The following is a 21,977-nucleotide window of genomic DNA, read 5'->3' as shown; positions in this document are numbered from 1 at the left end:
ACTGCAGTACTCAAAAGGGAATCTCTATCCCCCAAATCTGGGTACAGTCCGGTTCTCTTTTGTTTCTCACCAGAAAATAATAATAATTCCGGTGCGGTTGCTTGTTCTGGACAGGGGACCTTATCATAAGGGACTTGTAGCATGCTTTCTGTAGAGACAGCTGGGAGTATTGCCTTTTATGGTTCTAATACCGTCACATCATATGCCGGTGGCTTTTCTGGCAAGGCGGGCAGAATTTCTGACCATGGGACTTCTTCCTTTTTACTAATTGTCTCCCTATTTTGTTTTAAGTATATGTGATGGGTTGGTGGAAATCTCTTTCTATATTCTTTTAATGCCTTCTCCCATTTTTTAAAACATGTTTTCATATAATCTTCATCCCAGGCACCAACGGGATAGTTATATTTTGGGTGCAGCCCCACCATTTTTTTTTTTGACCTCCTCCCAATCACCTTCATTGCGAGGACCGACATCGCTGATCTGCGTAATACGCAGTTGCTGACTGCGGTCACAGATATTTACCCAAAATGGATCAGTTACACTAATCCCACAGGTGCCTGATACAAAATGTAGCGGTGTGGGTCTGGTCTCTGGCTCACCATCCAGATCCTTTCCCACGCCGTTACCCATAATGTATAATGAAATCGACAATGAACTCTATACATATATTTTCAAGCAGCAAACAATGAAGCGGAAATAGCAGCAAATAGCAGGAAGTAATTGTGTTAGTATTGTTATGTTGAGAATCAATTAAGTCAGCACAATCAGATTTTCCACTAGCACAATATTCTTATAACACGTGTAAAAATATCTTATATGGGCAACACCATTTACGAACTTAATAGACTGCAGTATTCAATGTCACTTTCCAAGTTTTAACTGTACAGTTATGTTTAATAAACAATTCACTCCACAGACAATCCTAGTGAGTTAGAAACTTACATCTGCATTCAGATGTATGCGTTTCCCTCACCCTTTTTTTTTTTCCATATGTATTCCTTTTCCTTATACATATATTCCGGGTACCTTGTTTCACATATTTCCAGAGTTATCCTTTAACTCAATCACATAAATCCAGAGTTATCCTTTAACTCAATAAACCGTCAAATGAGAGACTAATCCCATTTGAAAAATCCCTGCCAACGTTCGAAGAGACTAGTTCTGCATTCGAAAAATTCCCTGCCATCAATATGATGTATGTTCCTGGAACAACATCCCCTGCCAACCACTGTGCCTATAGGAGACGCCGCTCCTATCAGGATACGCAGAACACTGAGTGCTGCCTCGTGTCTGTCCCACAGTCCTATGAACACTAAACTAACCTGCCATCACTAACCTGCCATCCAGTATACATCAGACATTCACCGTATCCAGGAGAGAAACATTCCAACCAACATAAATAGTGGCAGAAATTATTTACTCACCTGGATAGTCAGTGAACCATCCTCTGCTACCAATTGAAAGGGCCCCTGGTTTGTCTGTGGGTGAACCTCCGGCCGGGCAACCACTAAAGACCAATACACGTTGATAGGTTTAAAATGGTTGTGACTTTATTAGACATCGTGGACCATTTATAGATGTAAACCACAAGATTATCATATACCTCCCCTAAGCTTAATCCAATCAGGTAACGAATTTATTAATCTCACCTCTATACAACCTTAGTGAAAAAGTCATGATAATTTCCTAGAAACAAGATACATATGTGATGCATTTATAATTCTTGGAATTAAGATATCTAACCATAATCTTTGTTGACTTTAGCTTTGTTCAGATATTTCGCGGAATTATCTTCGTTTATTTTGTACCAACATATACCTGATAAAAAAATGTCCTTCACTAATCTAAACCAGAGGTGAACGTCAAGATACAAAACTGCTTATATACATAACCGGTATCAATGTAAAATCTATCTGTTTGCTAAAGCCTGCATATCTCTTTCTAGCCATGCGGTTTTAAGCTACCGACCTCTATTTCCTGTTAGCTGTGTTGCTAGACCTTGCTGTTATAAGAGTATAAAATATTTCCTTTAAAGAAGAACTCTGCATATTTAATACAAGCATATAAGGCTGAATTATTACATATATATGTGAACGTGTGTGGATATAGACATAATTTCCTTACAGATATGGTCACCTTGGATTCAACATTATAATTTACAAACATAAGGGAGTGAATGTGGGATTGAATGAGGAATGTATGAGAGGTATGTAGGAAGGAGAGGTGTGAGAGGAGAAATAATATAATGGGAATGGGATATTGAAAGGGTAGTTTAGGAAATTGAATGCTCCAGGATGAAGGGGTCACATAACAGGGGATCTTGAATAAGTGATCTTGTAGAATATGCCATATTGCTGAAACTATGCTATACTGTTCTGAACTATTTAAATGTGTAAAATTATTGTAATGTACTAAAGTGTCAGACCATGCAATACAAAATTAGTTTTATGCTCTTGTCTCAAGGGGTTATGTTGGGGGGAGGGGGGAATTGGGTGGACAGTGTCTTGTCTGTGTTTAAAACTGAAAATCTTCAATAAAAAATATCTGATTAAAAAAAAAACAGGTAGGAAGGCTTGTTTTTTCTGGGATTGCAAAAATACGCTGAACAGTATTCCAATTTTCACAACAGCATATTTTTTGAATAATCATATCTTCCAGCAAGCAGACATGATATGCTGAGTAGAGTTGAGCGAACACCTGGATGTTCGGGTTCGACGAGTTCGGCCGAACTTTCGAAAAATGTTCGGGTTCGGGATCCGAACTCGACCCGAACTTCATCCCGAACCCGAACCTCATAGAAGTCAATGGGGACCCGAACTTTTGGGCACTAAAAAGGCTGTAAAACACACCCAGAAAGGGCTAGAGGGCTGCAAAAGGCAGCAAAATGTAGTTAAATCCCCTGCAAACAAATGTAGATAGGGAAATGATGAGTTAACATAAAATAAATAAAAATTAAACAATATTAATTGGAGTGAGGTCCCATAGCACAGAATCAGGCTTCAAGTCACCCACCAATGGAGAAGGTCACTTACTATTATTTTGACCACAGCACCCAGACAAAGGAGAGAGGTCCCACAGCAGAGAACCAGGCATCATATCACCCACCACAGGAGTAGGCCACCATTTAGTTACTTTGACCCCTACACCCAGACGGAGGAGAGAGGTTACACAGCAGAGAATCAGGCATTTAGATCACCCACCACAGGAGTAGGCCACCATTGAATCAGACCCCGGCAACCATGTCAGATGGCACAAGCATAAGCTTTATATCAATCAGCACAGGAGAAGGCGACTTTGACAGACTTTGACCCCTACACCCGGACGGAGGAGAGAGGTTTCAAAGCAGAGAATCAGGCATTTAGATCACCCACCACAGGAGTAGGCCCCAATTTAATGGGACCCCGGCAACCATGTCAGATGGCACAACCATCAGCTTCATATCAATCAGCACAGGAGAAGGCGACTTTGAAAGACTTTGACCCCTACACCCAGACGGAGGAGAGAGGTTTCACAGCAGAGAATCAGGCATTTAGATCACCCACCACAGGAGTAGGCCCCCATTGAATCAGACCCTGGCAACCATGTCAGATGGCACAACCATCAGCTTTATATCAATCAGCACAGGAGAAGGCGACTTTGAAAGACTTTGACCCCTACACCCAGATGGAGGAGAGAGGTTTCACAGCAGAGAATCAGGCATCATATCAACCACCACAGGAGAAGCCACCATTTAGTTACTTTGACCCCTGCACCCAGGAAGAGGAGAGAGGCACCACAGCACATATTCTGGCATCATATCAGCCACCACAGGAGAAGCCACCATTGAGTTACTTTGACCCCCGCACCCAGGAAGAGGAGAGAGGCACCACAGCACATATTCTGGCATCATATCAGCCACCACAGGAGAAGCCACCATTGAGTTACTTTGACCCCCGCACCCAGGAAGAGGAGAGAGGCACCACAGCACATATTCTGGCATCATATCAGCCACCACAGGAGAAGCCACCATTGAGTTACTTTGACCCCTGCACCCAGGAAGAGGAGAGAGGCCCCACAGCACATATTCTGGCATCATATCAGCCACCACAGGAGAAGCCACCATTTAGTTACTTTGACCCCTTCACCCAAACAGAGGAGAGAGGTTCCACATCAGAGAATCAGGCATCATATCAACCACCACAGGAGTAGGCCACAATTTAATGGGACCCCGGCAACCATGTCAGATGGCACAACCATCAGCTTCATATCAATCAGCACAGGAGAAGGCGACTTTGAAAGACTTTGACCCCTACACCCAGACGGAGGAGAGAGGTTTCACAGCAGAGAATCAGGCATTTAGATCACCCACCACAGGAGTAGGCCCCCATTGAATCAGACCCTGGCAACCATGTCAGATGGCACAACCATCAGCTTTATATCAATCAGCACAGGAGAAGCCACCATTGAGTTACTTTGACCCCTGCACCCAGGAAGAGGAGAGAGGCCCCACAGCACATATTCTGGCATCATATCAGCCACCACAGGAGAAGCCACCGTTGAGTTACTTTGACCCCCGCACCCAGGAAGAGGAGAGAGGCACCACAGCACATATTCTGGCATCATATCAGCCACCACAGGAGAAGCCACCATTGAGTTACTTTGACCCCTGCACCCAGGAAGAGGAGAGAGGCCCCACAGCACATATTCTGGCATCATACTAACCACCACAGGAGAAGCCACCATTGAGTTACTTTGACCCCTGCACCCAGGAAGAGGAGAGAGGCCCCACAGCACATATTCTGGCATCATATCAGCCACCACAGGAGAAGCCACCATTGAGTTACTTTGACCCCCGCACCCAGGAAGAGGAGAGAGGCACCACAGCACATATTCTGGCATCATATCAGCCACCACAGGAGAATCCACCATTGAGTTACTTTGACCCCTGCACCCAGGAAGAGGAGAGAGGCCCCACAGCACATATTCTGGCATCATACTAACCACCACAGGAGAAGCCACCATTGAGTTACTTTGACCCCTGCACCCAGGAAGAGGAGAGAGGCCCCACAGCACATATTCTGGCATCATATCAGCCACCACAGGAGAAGCCACCATTGAGTTACTTTGACCCCCGCACCCAGGAAGAGGAGAGAGGCACCACAGCACATATTCTGGCATCATATCAGCCACCACAGGAGAAGCCACCATTGAGTTACTTTGACCCCCGCACCCAGGAAGAGGAGAGAGGCACCACAGCACATATTCAGGCATCATATCACACACCACAGGAGAAGGCCTCTTTCAGTGATTTAGGCCTTTGGACCCAGACAGAGGAGAGAGGCACCACAGCACATATTCTGGCATCATATCAGCCACCACAGGAGAAGCCACCATTGAGTTACTTTGACCCCTGCACCCAGGAAGAGGAGAGAGGCCCCACAGCACATATTCTGGCATCATATCAGCCACCACAGGAGAAGCCACCATTTAGTTACTTTGACCCCTTCACCCAAACAGAGGAGAGAGGTTCCACATCAGAGAATCAGGCATCATATCAACCACCACAGGAGTAGGCCACAATTTAATGGGACCCCGGCAACCATGTCAGATGGCACAACCATCAGCTTCATATCAATCAGCACAGGAGAAGGCGACTTTGAAAGACTTTGACCCCTACACCCAGACGGAGGAGAGAGGTTTCACAGCAGAGAATCAGGCATTTAGATCACCCACCACAGGAGTAGGCCCCCATTGAATCAGACCCTGGCAACCATGTCAGATGGCACAACCATCAGCTTTATATCAATCAGCACAGGAGAAGCCACCATTGAGTTACTTTGACCCCTGCACCCAGGAAGAGGAGAGAGGCCCCACAGCACATATTCTGGCATCATATCAGCCACCACAGGAGAAGCCACCATTTAGTTACTTTGACCCCTGCACCCAGGAAGAGGAGAGAGGCACCACAGCACATATTCTGGCATCATATCAGCCACCACAGGAGAAGCCACCATTGAGTTACTTTGACCCCTTCACCCAAACAGAGGAGAGAGGTTCCACATCAGAGAATCAGGCATCATATCAACCACCACAGGAGTAGGCCACAATTTAGTTTATTTGACCCCTGCACCCAGGAAGAGGAGAGAGGCCCCACAGCACATATTCTGGCATCATATCACACACCACAGGAGAAGGCCTCTTTCAGTGATTTAGGCCTTTGGACCCAGACAGAGGAGAGAGGTCAGAGATTAGCTTCATATCCCCCAGCACAGCAGAAGACCGCTTTATTTGACTTAGGCCTCAGCACCCAGACAGAAGACAGAGGTAGCATGGCAGAGGTTATGGCTTCATGTCACCCGTTAGTTTAACCGGCCACTTTCATCTGGTTAGGCCCCGGCGCCCAGACAGAGAAGAGTTTCATTCAACTGTGGGTTTCATAAAATTTGTATCAAATAAAGAAGTGGCCCGTAGCACAACAAGACATGTTTTAGGCAGTTAATAAGGACTACTCTGCACAAGGGAGGGACAGGTCCTGTGGGATCCATGCCTGGTTCATCTTTATGAAGGTCAGCTTGTCCACGTTGGCTGTGGACAGGCGGCTGCGCTTGTCAGTAATGACGCCCCCTGCCGTGCTGAATACGCGTTCAGATAAAACGCTGGCCGCCGGGCAGGAAAGCACCTCCAAGGCATAACATGCTAACTCTGGCCACGTGGACAATTTCGAAACCCAGTAGTTGAATGGGGCCGAACCATCCGTCAGGATGTGGAGGGGTGTGCAGACATACTGTTCAACCATGTTAGTGAAATGCTGCCTCCTGCTAACACGTTCCGTATCAGGTGTCGGTGCAGATAGCTGTGGCGTGGAGACAAAACTTTTCCACATTTCTGCCATGCTAACCCTGCCCTCAGATGAGCTGGCCGTGACACAGCTGCGTTGGCGACCTCTTGCCACTCCTCTGCCTTCACCTTCCACCTGTTCCCCTGTGACATGTGGGAATGCTCTCAAGAGCGCCTCTATCAGCGTGCGCTTGTACTCGCGCATCTTACGGTCGCGCTCCAGTTCAGGAATTAAAGTGGGCACATTGTCTTTATACCGGGGATCCAGCAGGGTGGCCACCAAGTAGTCTGCACACGTTAAAACGTGGACAACTCTGCTGTCGTTGCGCAGGCATTGGAGCATATATTCGCTCATGTGGGCCAGGCTACCCATGGGTAAGGACAAGCTGTCCTCTGTGGGAGGCGTATCGTCATCGTCCACCGTATCCCCCCAGCCACGCACCAGTGATGGGCCTGGGCTGCCACCCCGCTGTGAACTTGCGTCATCCTCGTCCCCCTCCACCTCCTCCTCCTCCTCATCCTCCTCGTCCTCCAGTACAGTGCCTTGGCTGGCGACTTGTGAACCTGTCCTCTGCTGCTTAAACAAACCTCCCTCTGAGCCACTTCGAACAGACTGGCCCGAAAGTGTTAGAAACGAGCCCTCATCCTCCTCCTCCTCCTCCACCTGGGCCACCTCCTCTAACATCATTGCCCTAAGTGTTTTCTCAAGGAGACATAGAAGTGGTATTGTAACGCTGATAACAGTGTCATCGCCACTGGCCATGTTGGTGGAGTACTCGAAACAGCGCAGCAGGGCACACAGGTCTCGCATGGAGGCCCAATCATTGGTGGTGAAGTGGTGCTGTTCGGCAGTACGACTGACGCGAGCGTGCTGCAGCTGAAACTCCATTATGGCCTGCTGCTGCTCGCACAGTCTCTCCAGCATGTGCAAGGTGGAGTTCCACCGGGTGGGCACGTCGCATATGAGGCGGTGAGCGGGAAGGCCGAAGTTCCGCTGTAGCGCAGACAGGCGAGCAGCGGCAGGATGTGAACGGCGGAAGCGCGCACAGACGGCACTTTATGCAGCAGCTCTGACATGTTGGGGTAGTGGTGAATGAACCTCTGCACCACCAAGTTCAGCACATGCGCCAGGCAAGGGATGTGCGTCAAACCGGCTAGTCCCAGAGCTGCCACGAGATTTCGCCCATTATCGCATACCACCAGGCCTGGCTTGAGGCCCACCGGCAGAAACCACTCGTCGGTCTGTTGTTCAATACCCCGCCACAACTCCTTTGCGCTGTGGGGCCTGTCCCCCAAACATATGAGTTTCAGAATGGCCTGCTGACGTTTACCCCGGGCTGTGCTGAAGTTGGTGGTGAAGGTGTGTGGCTGACCGGATGAGCTGGTGGAAGCAGTGGAGGAGGAAGCCGAGTAGGAGGAGGAGGCTACAGGAGGCAGAGAATGATGCCCTGCGATCCTAGGGGGCGGAAGGACGTGCGCCAAGGAACTGTCCGCCGGGGGCCCAGCCGCCACTACATTCATCCAGTGTGCAGTTAGTGAGATATAGCGTCCCTGGCCGTGCTTACTGGTCCACGTATCTGTGGTTAGGTGGACCTTGCCACAAATGGCGTTGCGCAGTGCACACTTGATTTTATCGGACACTTGCATGTGCAGGGAAGGCACGGCTGTCTTGGAGAAGTAGTGGCGGCTGGGAACCACATACTGCGGGACAGCCATGGCCATCAGCTGTTTGAAGCTGTCTGTGTCCACCAGCCGGAATGACAGCATTTCAAAGGCCAGCAGTTTAGAAATGCTGGCGTTCAGGCCAAGGGCTCGAGGGTGACTCGGGGGGAATTTGCGCTTCCTCTCTAAGGTTTGAGATATTGAGAGCTGAACGCTGCTGTGTGATATAGTGGAGACGCTAGTTGACGGTGGCGGTGGTGGTGGTGTCGGTGGCACATCCTCTGTTTGCTGCTCGGCAGGTGGCAACATTCCTCTCGAGGCGGAAGCCGAGGCAGCAGCGGTAGAGGGAGCAGGGGGAGCCTCAGCGAGTGCCTGGTTTTTAAGGTGTGTACCCCACTGCAGTTCATGCTTTGCATGTAGATGCCTGGTCATGCAGGTTGTGCTGAGGTTCAGAACGTTAATGCCTCGCCTCAGGCTCTGATGGCAGAGCGTGCAAGTCACTCGGGTCTTGTCGGTAGGACATTGTTTAAAGAAGTGCCATGCCAGGGAACTCTTTGAAGCTGCCTTTGTGGGGCTGGGTCCCTGTTGGCGATGTCCAGTAGCAGGCGAACTCTGGGGGCGGCGGCTCGTCTGCTTTGGCCCCCTGCTCCCTCTTTGGCTTCGCTGTTGTCTCGGTCTCACCACTACCTCTTCCTCTGAACTGTGAAAGTCATCGCCACGACCTTCAGTCCATGTGGGGTCTAAGACCTCATCGTCCTCTGCATCGTCTTCCACCCAGTCTCCCTCCCTGACCTCCTCCTGTTCAGTCTGCACACTGCAAAAAGACGCGGCAGTGGGCACCTGTGTTTCGTCATCATCAGAGAGTCGGTGACTCTGCTGTGGTGGTATTCCCATGTCCTCTTCATCTGGAGACATAAGTGGTTGTGCGTCAGTGCATGGTATGTCTTCCTCCACTGGGGAAGGGCTAGGTGGACGCCCCTGGGAAACCCTGGAAGCAGAGTCTTCAAACAGAAGAAGAGACTGCTGCATAACTTGTGGCTCAGACCGTTTCCCTGATATGCTTGGGGGTGATGTGACAGACTGATGGGCTTGGTTTTCAGGTGCCACCTGTGCGCTTTCCGCAGAAGACTGGGTGGAAGACCATGTGGTGAACGTGCTGGAAGCACTGTCGGCCACCCAATCGATTAATGCCTGTACCTGCTCAGGCCTTACCATCCTAAGAGCGGCATTGGGCCCCACGAGATATTGCGGTACATTCTGCCGGCTAGTTGAGGGAGTTCGTTCCCTACTGTGTGCGCCTGGGGCCGAACGGCCACGTCCTCTACCAGCAACAGAGGCTCCACGGACACCACCACGACCGCGTCCTCGTCCCTTAATAGTATTTTTCTTCATTGTTGCGATTCAACTCGCACCACAATGAAATATATTATTTTTTATAAGCAAAATCCCCTCACTGGAATACTTTCAGTCTTTTGACTGTATGGATTACAGATGGAATGACTGTTATATGTGAGTACCGCTTTCTTTGACAGATTCTAGTATGGGTACATATATGTTTTCCCAACCCCAGCACATTAGTTTGCTAATTCCAGATGTATGAAACGCAGGCCTAACTGTATCTAGTATATTGAACGCCAGATAAACTAACTTGGCCTTTTTTAAATAAAAAAAATTCCCTCACTGGAATACTTTCAGTCTTTTGACTGTATGGATTACAGATGGAATGACTGTTATATGTGAGTACCGCTTTCTTTGACAGATTCTAGTATGGGTACATATATGTTTTCCCAACCCCAGCACATTAGTTTGCTAATTCCAGATGTATGAAACGCAGGCCTAACTGTATCTAGTATATTGAACGCCAGATAAACTAACTTGGCCTTTTTTAAATAAAAAAAATTCCCTCACTGGAATACTTTCAGTCTTTTGACTGTATGGATTACTGATGGAATGACTGTTATATGTGAGTACCGCTTTCTTTGACAGATTCTAGTATGGGTACATATATGTTTTCCCAACCCCAGCACATTAGTTTGCTAATTCCAGATGTATGAAACGCAGGCCTAACTGTATCTAGTATATTGAACGCCAGATAAACTAACTTGGCCTTTTTTAAATAAAAAAAATCCCCTCACTGGAATACTTTCAGTCTTTTGACTGTATGGATTACAGATGGAATGACTGTTATATGTGAGTACCGCTTTCTTTGACAGATTCTAGTATGGGTACATATATGTTTTCCCAACCCCAGCACATTAGTTTGCTAATTCCAGATGTATGAAACGCAGGCCTAACTGTATCTAGTATATTGAACGCCAGATAAACTAACTTGGCCTTTTTTAAATAAAAAAAATTCCCTCACTGGAATACTTTCAGTCTTTTGACTGTATGGATTACAGATGGAATGACTGTTATATGTGAGTACCGCTTTCTTTGACAGATTCTAGTATGGGTACATATATGTTTTCCCAACCCCAGCACATTAGTTTGCTAATTCCAGATGTATGAAACGCAGGCCTAACTGTATCTAGTATATTGAACGCCAGATAAACTAACTTGGCCTTTTTTAAATAAAAAAAAAATTCCCTCACTGGAATACTTTATGGCTTTTCACTGTATGGATTACAGGTGGACTGGTATTAGTAGGGGTGACACAAGCACACCCAAGTCCCTGATGTAGGATTTCTTTGGCACAGACCACTATTACAAGTGATTAATGGACGTTGGGAGAGATTGTGCTGCAGCACTAGTCCCAAGATGGCCGCCGCCTATCAGCCCAGTAACATGTGCCACAAAATGGTCTGCACAACCTTTAAAAAAAATAGCCTTGGACTGTGCTGCTAAATCGCTATTGGTCTGAATCCCAGGTGTAGATGTCTGACTTGTTTGGAGCTTTGGAATGCACACTGTGGCAGCTTCTGCTGCAGCACTACAAGTCGCAAAATGGCGGCCGGCGGTCAGCCCAGGTACATGTGGATGGAAAAATCACTCTGGCCACTCTAAAAATAGCCAATCCCTATCAAAAAAGCAGCTCAGCTGCAGTTGTTCAGATGAATCACAGGTGGAGGAGAGAAATTTGCTTCCAGTTATTCAATTATCCCTGCCTATTCTCGCCCTAGCATCAGCTGCGTCTATCCCTGTTCTATTCACATCGGGAGTGAGCACGTCCCGACGTGCGCACAAGCTTATAAAGAGGCTGAGTCACATGCTGCACTTGGCCAATCACAGCCTTGCCAATAGTAGGCATGGCTGCGATGGCATCTTAGGGCAAGTAGTATGATGCATGTTGATTGGCTGCTTTGCAGCCTTTCAAAATGCGCCAAAATACATGCCGAACGACGAACCCGAACCCGAACTTTTACGAAAAAGTTCGGGTTCGGGTCCGTGTCACGAACACCCCAAAATTCGGTACGGACCCGAACTATGCTCGAACTGTTAACTCAACACTAATGCTGAGTCATATAAAATTATCCTCACCTGTTGATATGCACACTAGTGATGAGCGGCAGGGGTCATATTCGAATTCGCGATATTTCGCGAATATTTTGTAGAATATTCGTCGAAAATTTGCAAATTCGAAAATTCACGATTTTTTTTTTTACAAAAAAAATCGCAAAGGTAATGATTGTGTAATATGCGAATTTTCGGAATTCGAATTTTCGGATTCTAATTTTTTATTGCAAATTTTTCAACTTACAACTATTAGACAAAGAAGATTATAGCACTATATTAGCTAAATTGCTCTATTCGATTTTTTTTAGAATATTCTCTATATTGCTATAACTTCGTTTTTTTAAATATTCGTAATATTCTAAAACAAGAATATATAGCAATATAGCGAATATTCAAAAAAAACAAATATAGAGCAAAATTCGCAAACACTACTACTCCTAAAGTCAAGTATATTGCAGCCTTCTTATTGGCCCACAAGCTAGAAGCAGTGAGGGATCATGTGTACTGATAAAAAAAAATAAAAAAATCGAAAAAAAAAAAATATCGAATATTCGAAATTACGAATATATATAACTATATTTGAAATTTTTGCAAATTTTCGAAGTACCTATATTCGCGATAAAAATTCGAAATTCGAATATTCGTGATCAACACTAATGCACACATCCAAACCTGACTAAAGAATGAAGTAAAATGGCTGCCGTCAGGGAGAAAAACAGCAATGGCCCATTGTGATATCATCATCAATGTCTGCTAAAGAGTTCCATTGTGACACACTGAGTGTTCCGTCTATTTAAATTTTCATGGAGGCTGCCATATTGATTTTCTCGAGGAGGGTACCATTGTGTTACGCTGTGTGTTCCATCTATTGAAATTTTCATGGGGGCTGCCATATTGATTTTCTGGAGGAGGGTTCCATTGTGACACGCTGAGTTTTCCATCTATTGAAATTTTCATGGGGGCTACCATCTTGTTTTGCTGGAGGCTGCCATTTTGATTTGCAGTTAAAAAGAGCTTGCAACTCAATGAATTTGCACAGTTAGTAAGAATCTATATTATAACAATGTTATTCAGGAAGAAAGAGATCAAATGTTTGAGCAATACTGATTGTAGCCACACTGGAATACTGGACGGGATTCTGCTTATGAATTCCTGGACCAGATAGGGCAGGTGCAGTGATGCTAAGGACATTCCGTACTAGCACAGAAGGTTGATTGGACAGAAAGGTGCATTGCCAATCTACCCTAGACAAAACTCCTTAAAAGATTTGATGTCCCATGTCCGTTGGTGAGTTGCAAATGCTGAACTGACCTGACCCTGCATTATAGTGGCAAAGAAACAATGACCATAAAAGGCTTAACACCATCGGTGGCATCTTCTTCCCCCAGTGTTAAAACAGCTGGCCCAAAGGGAACTCTCGAAGTTTAAGTGGCTATACCATCAAAAACAGGTAGGAAGGCTTGTTTTTTCTGGGATTGCAAAAATTCGCTGAACAGTATTCCAATTTTCACAACAGCATATTTTTGGATTAATCATATCTTCCAGCAAGCAGACATGATATGCTGAGTCATATAAAATTATCCTCACCTGTTTATATGCACACATCCAAACCTGACTAAAGAATGAAGTAAAATGGCTGCCGTCAGGGAGAAAAACAGCAATGGCCCATTGTGTTATCATCATCCATGTCTGCTAAAGGGTTCCATTTTGACACACTGAGTGTTTCAGCTATTTAAATTTTCATGGAGGCTGCCATATTGATTTTCTGGAGGAGGGTTCCATTGTGACACGCTGCGTTTTCCATCTATTGACATTTTCATGGGGGCTACCATCTTGTTTTGCTGGAGGCTGCAATTTTGATTTGCAGTTAAAAAGAGCTTGCAACTCAATGAATTTGCACAGTTGGTAAGAATTTATATTATAACAATGTTATTCAGGAAGAAAGATATCAAATGTTTGAGCAATACTGATTGTAGCCACACTGGAATACTGGGCGGGATCCTGCATATGAATTCCTGGACCAGATAGGGCAGGTGCAGTGATGCTAAGGACATTCGGTACTAGCACAGAAGGTTGATTGGACAGAAAGGTGCATTGTCAATCTAACCTAGACAAAACTCCTTAAAAGATTTGAGGTCCCATGTCCGTTGGTGAGTTGCAAATGCTGAACTGACCTGACCCTGCATTATAGTGGCAAAGAAACAATGACCATAAAAGGCTTAACACCATCGGTGGCATCTTCTTCCCCCAGTGTTAAAACAGCTGGCCCAAAGGGAACTCTCGAAGTTTAAATGGCTATACCATCAAAAACAGGTAGGAAGGCTTGTTTTTTCTGGGATTGCAAAAATACGCTGAACAGTATTCCAATTATCACAACAGCATATTTTTTGATTAATCATATCTTCCAGCAAGCAGACATGATTTGCTGAGTCATATAAAATTATCCTCACCTGTTGATATGCACACATCCAAACCTGACTAAAGAATGAAGTAAAATGGCTGCCGTCAGGGAGAAAAACAGCAATGGCCCATTGTGATATCATCATCCATGTCTGCTAAAGGGTTCCATTGTGACACACTGAGTGTTCCGTCTATTAAAATTTTCATGGAGGCTGCCATATTGATTTTCTCGAGGAGGGTTCCATTGTGTTACGCTGTGTGTTCCGTCTATTGAAATTTTCATGGGGGCTGCCATATTGATTTTCTGGAGGAGTGTTCCATTGTGACACGCTGAGTTTTCCATCTATTGAAATTTTCATGGGGGCTACCATCTTGTTTTGCTAGAGGCTGCCATTTTGATTTGCAGTTAAAAAGAGCTTGCAACTCAATGAATTTGCACAGTTGGTAAGAATTTATATTATAACAATGTTATTGAGGAAGAAAGATATCAAATGTTTGAGCAATACTGATTGTAGCCACACTGGAATACTGGGCGGGATCCTGCTTATGAATTACTGGACCAGATAGGGCAGGTGCAGTGATGCTAAGGACATTCGGTACTAGCACAGAAGGTTGATTGGACAGAAAGGTGCATTGTCAATCTAACCTAGACAAAACTCCTTAAAAGATTTGATGTCCCATGTCCGTTGGTGAGTTGCAAATGCTGAACTGACCTGACCCTGCATTATAGTGGCAAAGAAACAATGACCATAAAAAGCTTAACACCATCGGTGGCATCTTCTTCCCCCAGTGTTAAAACAGCTGGCCCATAGGGAACTCTCGAAGTTTAAATGGCTATACCATCAAAAACAGGTAGGAAGGCTTGTTTTTTCTGGGATTGCAAAAATTCGCTGAACAGTATTCCAATTTTCACAACAGCATATTTTTGGATTAATCATATCTTCCAGCAAGCAGACATGATATGCTGAGTCATATAAAATTATCCTCACCTGTTGATATGCACACATCCAAACCTGACTAAAGAATGAAGTAAAATGGCTGCCGTCAGGGAGAAAAACAGCAATGGCCCATTGTGATATCATCATCCATGTCTGCTAAAGGGTTCCATTGTGACACACTGAGTGTTCCGTCTATTAACATTTTCATGGAGGCTGCCATATTGATTTTCTCGAGGAGGGTTCCATTGTGTTACGCTGTGTGTTCCGTCTATTGAAATTTTCATGGGGGCTGCCATATTGATTTTCTGGAGGAGGGTTCCATTGTGTCACGCTGAGTTTTCCATCTATTGAAATTTTCATGGGGGCTACCATCTTGTTTTGCTAGAGGCTGCCATTTGGATTTGCAGTTAAAAAGAGCTTGCAACTCAATGAATTTGCACAGTTGGTAAGAATTTATATTATAACAATGTTATTGAGGAAGAAAGATATCAAATGTTTGAGCAATACTGATTGTAGCCACACTGGAATACTGGGCGGGATCCTGCTTATGAATTACTGGACCAGATAGGGCAGGTGCAGTGATGCTAAGGACATTCGGTACTAGCACAGAAGGTTGATTGGACAGAAAGGTGCATTGTCAAACTAACCTAGACAAAACTCCTTAAAAGATTTGATGTCCCATGTCCGTTGGTGATTTGCAAATGCTGAACTGACCTGACCCTGCATTATAGTGGCAAAGAAACAATGACCATAAAAGGCTTAACACCATCGGTGGCATCTTCTTCCCCCAGTGTTAAAACAGCTGGCCCAAAGGGAACTCTAGAAGTTTAAGTGGCTATACCATCAAAAACAGGTAGGAAGGCTTGTTTTTTCTGGGATTGCAAAATACGCTGAGCAGTATTCCAATTTTCACAACAGCATATTTTTGGATTAATCATATCTTCCAGCAAGCAGACATGATTTGCTGAGTCATATAAAATTATCCTCACCTGTTGATATGCACACATCCAAACCTGACTAAAGAATGAAGTAAAATGGCTGCCGTCAGGGAGAAAAACAGCAATGGCCCATTGTGATATCATCATCCATGTCTGCTAAAGGGTTCCATTGTGACACACTGAGTGTTCCGTCTATTAAAATTTTCATAAAGACTGCCATATTGATTTTCTCGAGGAGGGTTCCATTGTGTTACGCTGTGTGTTCCGTCTATTGAAATTTTCATGGGGGCTGCCATATTGATTTTCTGGAGGAGGGTTCCATTGTGACACGCTGAGTTTTCCATCTATTGAAATTTTCATGGGGGCTACCATCTTGTTTTGCTAGAGGCTGCCATTTGGATTTGCAGTTAAAAAGAGCTTGCAACTCAATGAATTTGCACAGTTGGTAAGAATTTATATTATAACAATGTTATTCAGGAAGAAAGATATCAAATGTTTGATCAATACTGATTGTAGCCACACTGGAATACTGGGCGGGATCCTGCTTATGAATTCCTGGACCAGATAGGGCAGGTTTAGTGATGCTAAGGACATTCGGTACTAGCACAGAAGGTTGATTGGACAGAAAGGTGCATTGTCAAACTAACCTAGACAAAACTCCTTAAAAGATTTGATGTCCCATGTCCGTTGGTGATTTGCAAATGCTGAACTGACCTGACCCTGCATTATAGTGGCAAAGAAACAATGACCATAAAAGGCTTAACACCATCGGTGGCATCTTCTTCCCCCAGTGTTAAAACAGCTGGCCCAAAGGGAACTCTCGAAGTTTAAGTGGCTATACCATCAAAAACAGGTAGGAAGGCTTGTTTTTTCTGGGATTGCAAAATACGCTGAGCAGTATTCCAATTTTCACAACAGCATATTTTTGGATTAATCATATCTTCCAGCAAGCAGACATGATTTGCTGAGTCATATAAAATTATCCTCACCTGTTGATATGCACACATCCAAACCTGACTAAAGAATGAAGTAAAATGGCTGCCGTCAGGGAGAAAAACAGCAATGGCCCATTGTGATAGCATCATCCATGTCTGCTAAAGGGTTCCATTGTGACACACTGAGTGTTCCGTCTATTAAAATTTTCATAAAGACTGCCATATTGATTTTCTCGAGGAGGGTTCCATTGTGTTACGCTGTGTGTTCCGTCTATTGAAATTTTCATGGGGGCTGCCATATTGATTTTCTGGAGGAGGGTTCCATTGTGACACGCTGAGTTTTCCATCTATTGAAATTTTCATGGGGGCTACCATCTTGTTTTGCTAGAGGCTGCCATTTGGATTTGCAGTTAAAAAGAGCTTGCAACTCAATGAATTTGCACAGTTGGTAAGAATTTATATTATAACAATGTTATTCAGGAAGAAAGATATCAAATGTTTGATCAATACTGATTGTAGCCACACTGGAATACTGGGCGGGATCCTGCTTATGAATTCCTGGACCAGATAGGGCAGGTGCAGTGATGCTAAGGACATTTGGTACTAGCACAGAATGTTGATTGGACAGAAAGGTGCATTGTCAATCTAACCTAGACAAAACTCCTTAAAAGATTTGTTGTCCCATGTCCGTTGGTGAGTTGCAAATGCTGAACTGACCTGACCCTGCATTATAGTGGCAAAGAAACAATGACCATAAAAGGCTTAACACCGTTAGTGGCATCTTCTTCCCCCAGTGTTAAAACAGCTGGCCCAAAGGGAACTCTCGAAGTTTAAATGGCTATACCATCAAAAACAGGTAGGAATTTGGCCAATCTTTCATAGGGTGGATTCAGCTTTTATATGACAAGCCATCGGCTAGGATTAGGGTAAATGGCAGTTTATCAGATAGCTTCACATTATATAGGGGGACGAGGCAGGGTTGCCCCTTATCGCCTCTGCTATTTGCGATTGCAATCGAACCTCTAGCTGAAGCTATCAGAACTTCTGCAGGGATTAGATGCTTTAAGTATGGCTCCTTAGAGGAGAAAGTGGCATTATATGCAGATGATTTGTTGTTATTTATGGATAATTGGAAAACCTCTCTCCCGGTAGCGATGGAAGTTATTAATGGGTTTGGGAAAATGTCAGGTTTATGTATTAACAGGACTAAGTCCGTGCTGATGCCACTGAAGGAGGGCATAGATGTCGGGACTCTCGGGAAGAGGGCCTACAGGTTCTACACTCTTTCAAATATCTGGGCATTCAGATCTCTTGCAATGATCTAGATTTTGAAAAGCTGAACATCTCCCCTTTTTTCCAGAAGTTTAGACAGAAGGTTAATGCCTGGACAAAACTGCAGTTATCCATTATTGGTAGAGCAAATCTAGTTAAAATGATACTGATGCCACAGCTTCTCTATGTGCTGCACAACTCTCCAGTATGGCTTCCCCTGAGGATCTTTTATGTAATTAATGCTATTTTCAGGGACCTTATATGGAAGAAGGGAACACCTCGCATCAAGCTGGCAACTCTATGTGAGCCAAAGACTAATGGAGGCCTAGGGGTTCCGGATCCGTGGATGTATTACCTGGCGGCACAAATGCAGCATATGAGGGGATGGGAATCGACGGATGGCTTGGGAACTGCTAGTAGAATTATTCAGTCATTGGTAGGATGTAAAAATTTGAGATCTGCTCTGGAGGAGGGTACTTTCCATGCGTTAGGTGGAAATTACCGGATATTGAGCGCCATTCATAAAACGTGGTGGAAGGTCAGGGAAATAAAAGGGATACAGGGCTACTCTGATATCACTCCTTTATGGCCAAATTATATGTACGCAGAAGTGAATAAAGTTAAAGGGATCAAGGTATGGGCTGATTCTGGGCTTAAATATATGTGTCAACTCTTTGACAATGATGTCCTTAAGGAATTTTCAGGGTTACAGCAAGAATTTGGATTGCAGAAATCCCAATTTTATCTTTATTTGCAACTTAGGCACGCTCTACGCGCTCAAGAACAGGTAGAGGCAGTACGTCCTGCAAAGAAAAATTCAATAGTAGACTTGGTAAAATCTGGGGGAGGTACAGCGGGAGTAATATCCCTTAACTATGCATGTCTTATGGAAGCGCAATTTAAAAGACAGGAATTCCTGCTTTATGATAAATGGAGGAAGGATGTTCCTGATTTGACTGAGGAGCAATGGGATTCTGTATTGGAGGAGTTCACACAAGTAGCGGTGAGCGAAGCTCAAAGGGTATCGCAACTCCTATTGCTGCACAGAGTATACAAAACACCTGTCCTATTGAAAAGAATGGGGTACAGAGCGGATGACTGCTGCCCGAGGTGTGGTGTGACGAATGCTGATCTTATCCATCTGATGTGGAACTGTCCTAGGCTAAGAAGGTACTGGAGTGGGGTAGTGGGGACTGTAAAAATGGTTTTGGATGTTGAACTTAGTATGGATATTGCGACGTGTGTTTTGGGGTGCGTGGAGGTACCAGGATTGGTGCCTGAAAGGAGACTAGCTATAGTAAGAATCCTTTATCAAGCTAGGAAGGTAATTGCTTTCCACTGGATAGATGTTCAACCACCAACAGTGGATGAATGGGTAAAAAAAGTTCATTTACTGATTAGCCTAGAAAACTATGTATACCAAAAGAGGAATTGTGTGAAAAAATTTGAAAAGATATGGTCACCTTGGATTCAACATTATAATTTACAAACATAAGGGAGTGAATGTGGGATTGAATGAGGAATGTATGAGAGGTATGTAGGAAGGAGAGGTGTGAGAGGAGAAATAATATAATGGGAATGGGATATTGAAAGGGTAGTTTAGGAAATTGAATGCTCCAGGATGAAGGGGTCACATAACAGGGGATCTTGAATAAGTGATCTTGTAGAATATGCCATATTGCTGAAACTATGCTATACTGTTCTGAACTATTTAAATGTGTAAAATTATTGTAATGTACTAAAGTGTCAGACCATGCAATACAAAATTAGTTTTATGCTCTTGTCTCAAGGGGTTATGTTGGGGGGAGGGGGGAATTGGGTGGACAGTGTCTTGTCTGTGTTTAAAACTGAAAATCTTCAATAAAAAATATCTGATTAAAAAAAAAACAGGTAGGAAGGCTTGTTTTTTCTGGGATTGCAAAAATACGCTGAACAGTATTCCAATTTTCACAACAGCATATTTTTTGAATAATCATATCTTCCAGCAAGCAGACATGATATGCTGAGTCATATAAAATTATCCTCACCTGTTGATATGCACACTAGTGATGAGCGGCAGGGGTCATATTCGAATTCGCGATATTTCGCGAATATTTTGTAGAATATTCGTCGAAAATTAGCAAATTCGAAAATTCTCTTTTTTTTTTTTTACAAAAAAAATCGCAAAGGTAATGATTGTGTAATATGCAAATTTTCGGAATTCGAATTTTCGGATTCTAATTTTTTATTGCGAATTTTTCAACTTACAACTATTAGACAAAGAAGATTATAGCACTATATTAGCTAAATTGCTCTATTCGATTTTTTTAGAATATTCTCTATATTGCTATAACTTTGTTTTTTTAAATATTCGTAATATTCTAAAACAAGAATATATAGCAATATAGCGAATATTCAAAAAAAACAAATATAGAGCAAAATTCGCAAACACTACTACTCCTAAAGTCAAGTATATTGCAGCCTTCTTATTGGCCCACAAGCTAGAAGCAGTGAGGGATCATGTGTACTGATAATAAAAATAAAAAAAAACGAAAAAAAAAAATATCGAATATTCGAAATTACGAATATATATAACTATATTTGAAATTTTTGCAAATTTTCGAAGTACCTATATTCGCGATAAAAATTCGAAATTCGAATATTCGTGATCAACACTAATGCACACATCCAAACCTGACTAAAGAATGAAGTAAAATGGCTGCCGTCAGGGAGAAAAACAGCAATGGCCCATTGTGATATCATCATCAATGTCTGCTAAAGAGTTCCATTGTGACACACTGAGTGTTCCGTCTATTTAAATTTTCATGGAGGCTGCCATATTGATTTTCTCGAGGAGTGTACCATTGTGTTACGCTGTGTGTTCCATCTATTGAAATTTTCATGGGGGCTGCCATATTGATTTTCTGGAGGAGGGTTCCATTGTGACACGCTGAGTTTTCCATCTATTGAAATTTTCATGGGGGCTACCATCTTGTTTTGCTGGAGGCTGCCATTTTGATTTGCAGTTAAAAAGAGCTTGCAACTCAATGAATTTGCACAGTTAGTAAGAATTTATATTATAACAATGTTATTCAGGAAGAAAGAGATCAAATGTTTGAGCAATACTGATTGTAGCCACACTGGAATACTGGACGGGATCCTGCTTATGAATTCCTGGACCAGATAGGGCAGGTGCAGTGATGCTAAGGACATTCAGTACTAGCACAGAAGGTTGATTGGACAGAAAGGTGCATTGCCAATCTACCCTAGACAAAACTCCTTAAAAGATTTGATGTCCCATGTCCGTTGGTGAGTTGCAAATGCTGAACTGACCTGACCCTGCATTATAGTGGCAAAGAAACAATGACCATAAAAGGCTTAACACCATCGGTGGCATCTTCTTCCCCAGTGTTAAAACAGCTGGCCCAAAGGGAACTCTCGAAGTTTAAGTGGCTATACCATCAAAAACAGGTAGGAAGGCTTGTTTTTTCTGGGATTGCAAAAATACGCTGAACAGTATTCCAATTTTCACAACAGCATATTTTTGGATTAATCATATCTTCCAGCAAGCAGACATGATATGC

Source organism: Bufo bufo, chromosome 5, assembly GCF_905171765.1.
Source record: "Bufo bufo chromosome 5, aBufBuf1.1, whole genome shotgun sequence".
NCBI lineage: Eukaryota > Metazoa > Chordata > Amphibia > Anura > Bufonidae > Bufo > Bufo bufo.
The sequence above is the reverse complement of the archived record's forward strand: the minus strand, read 5'-3'. Positions refer to the sequence as shown.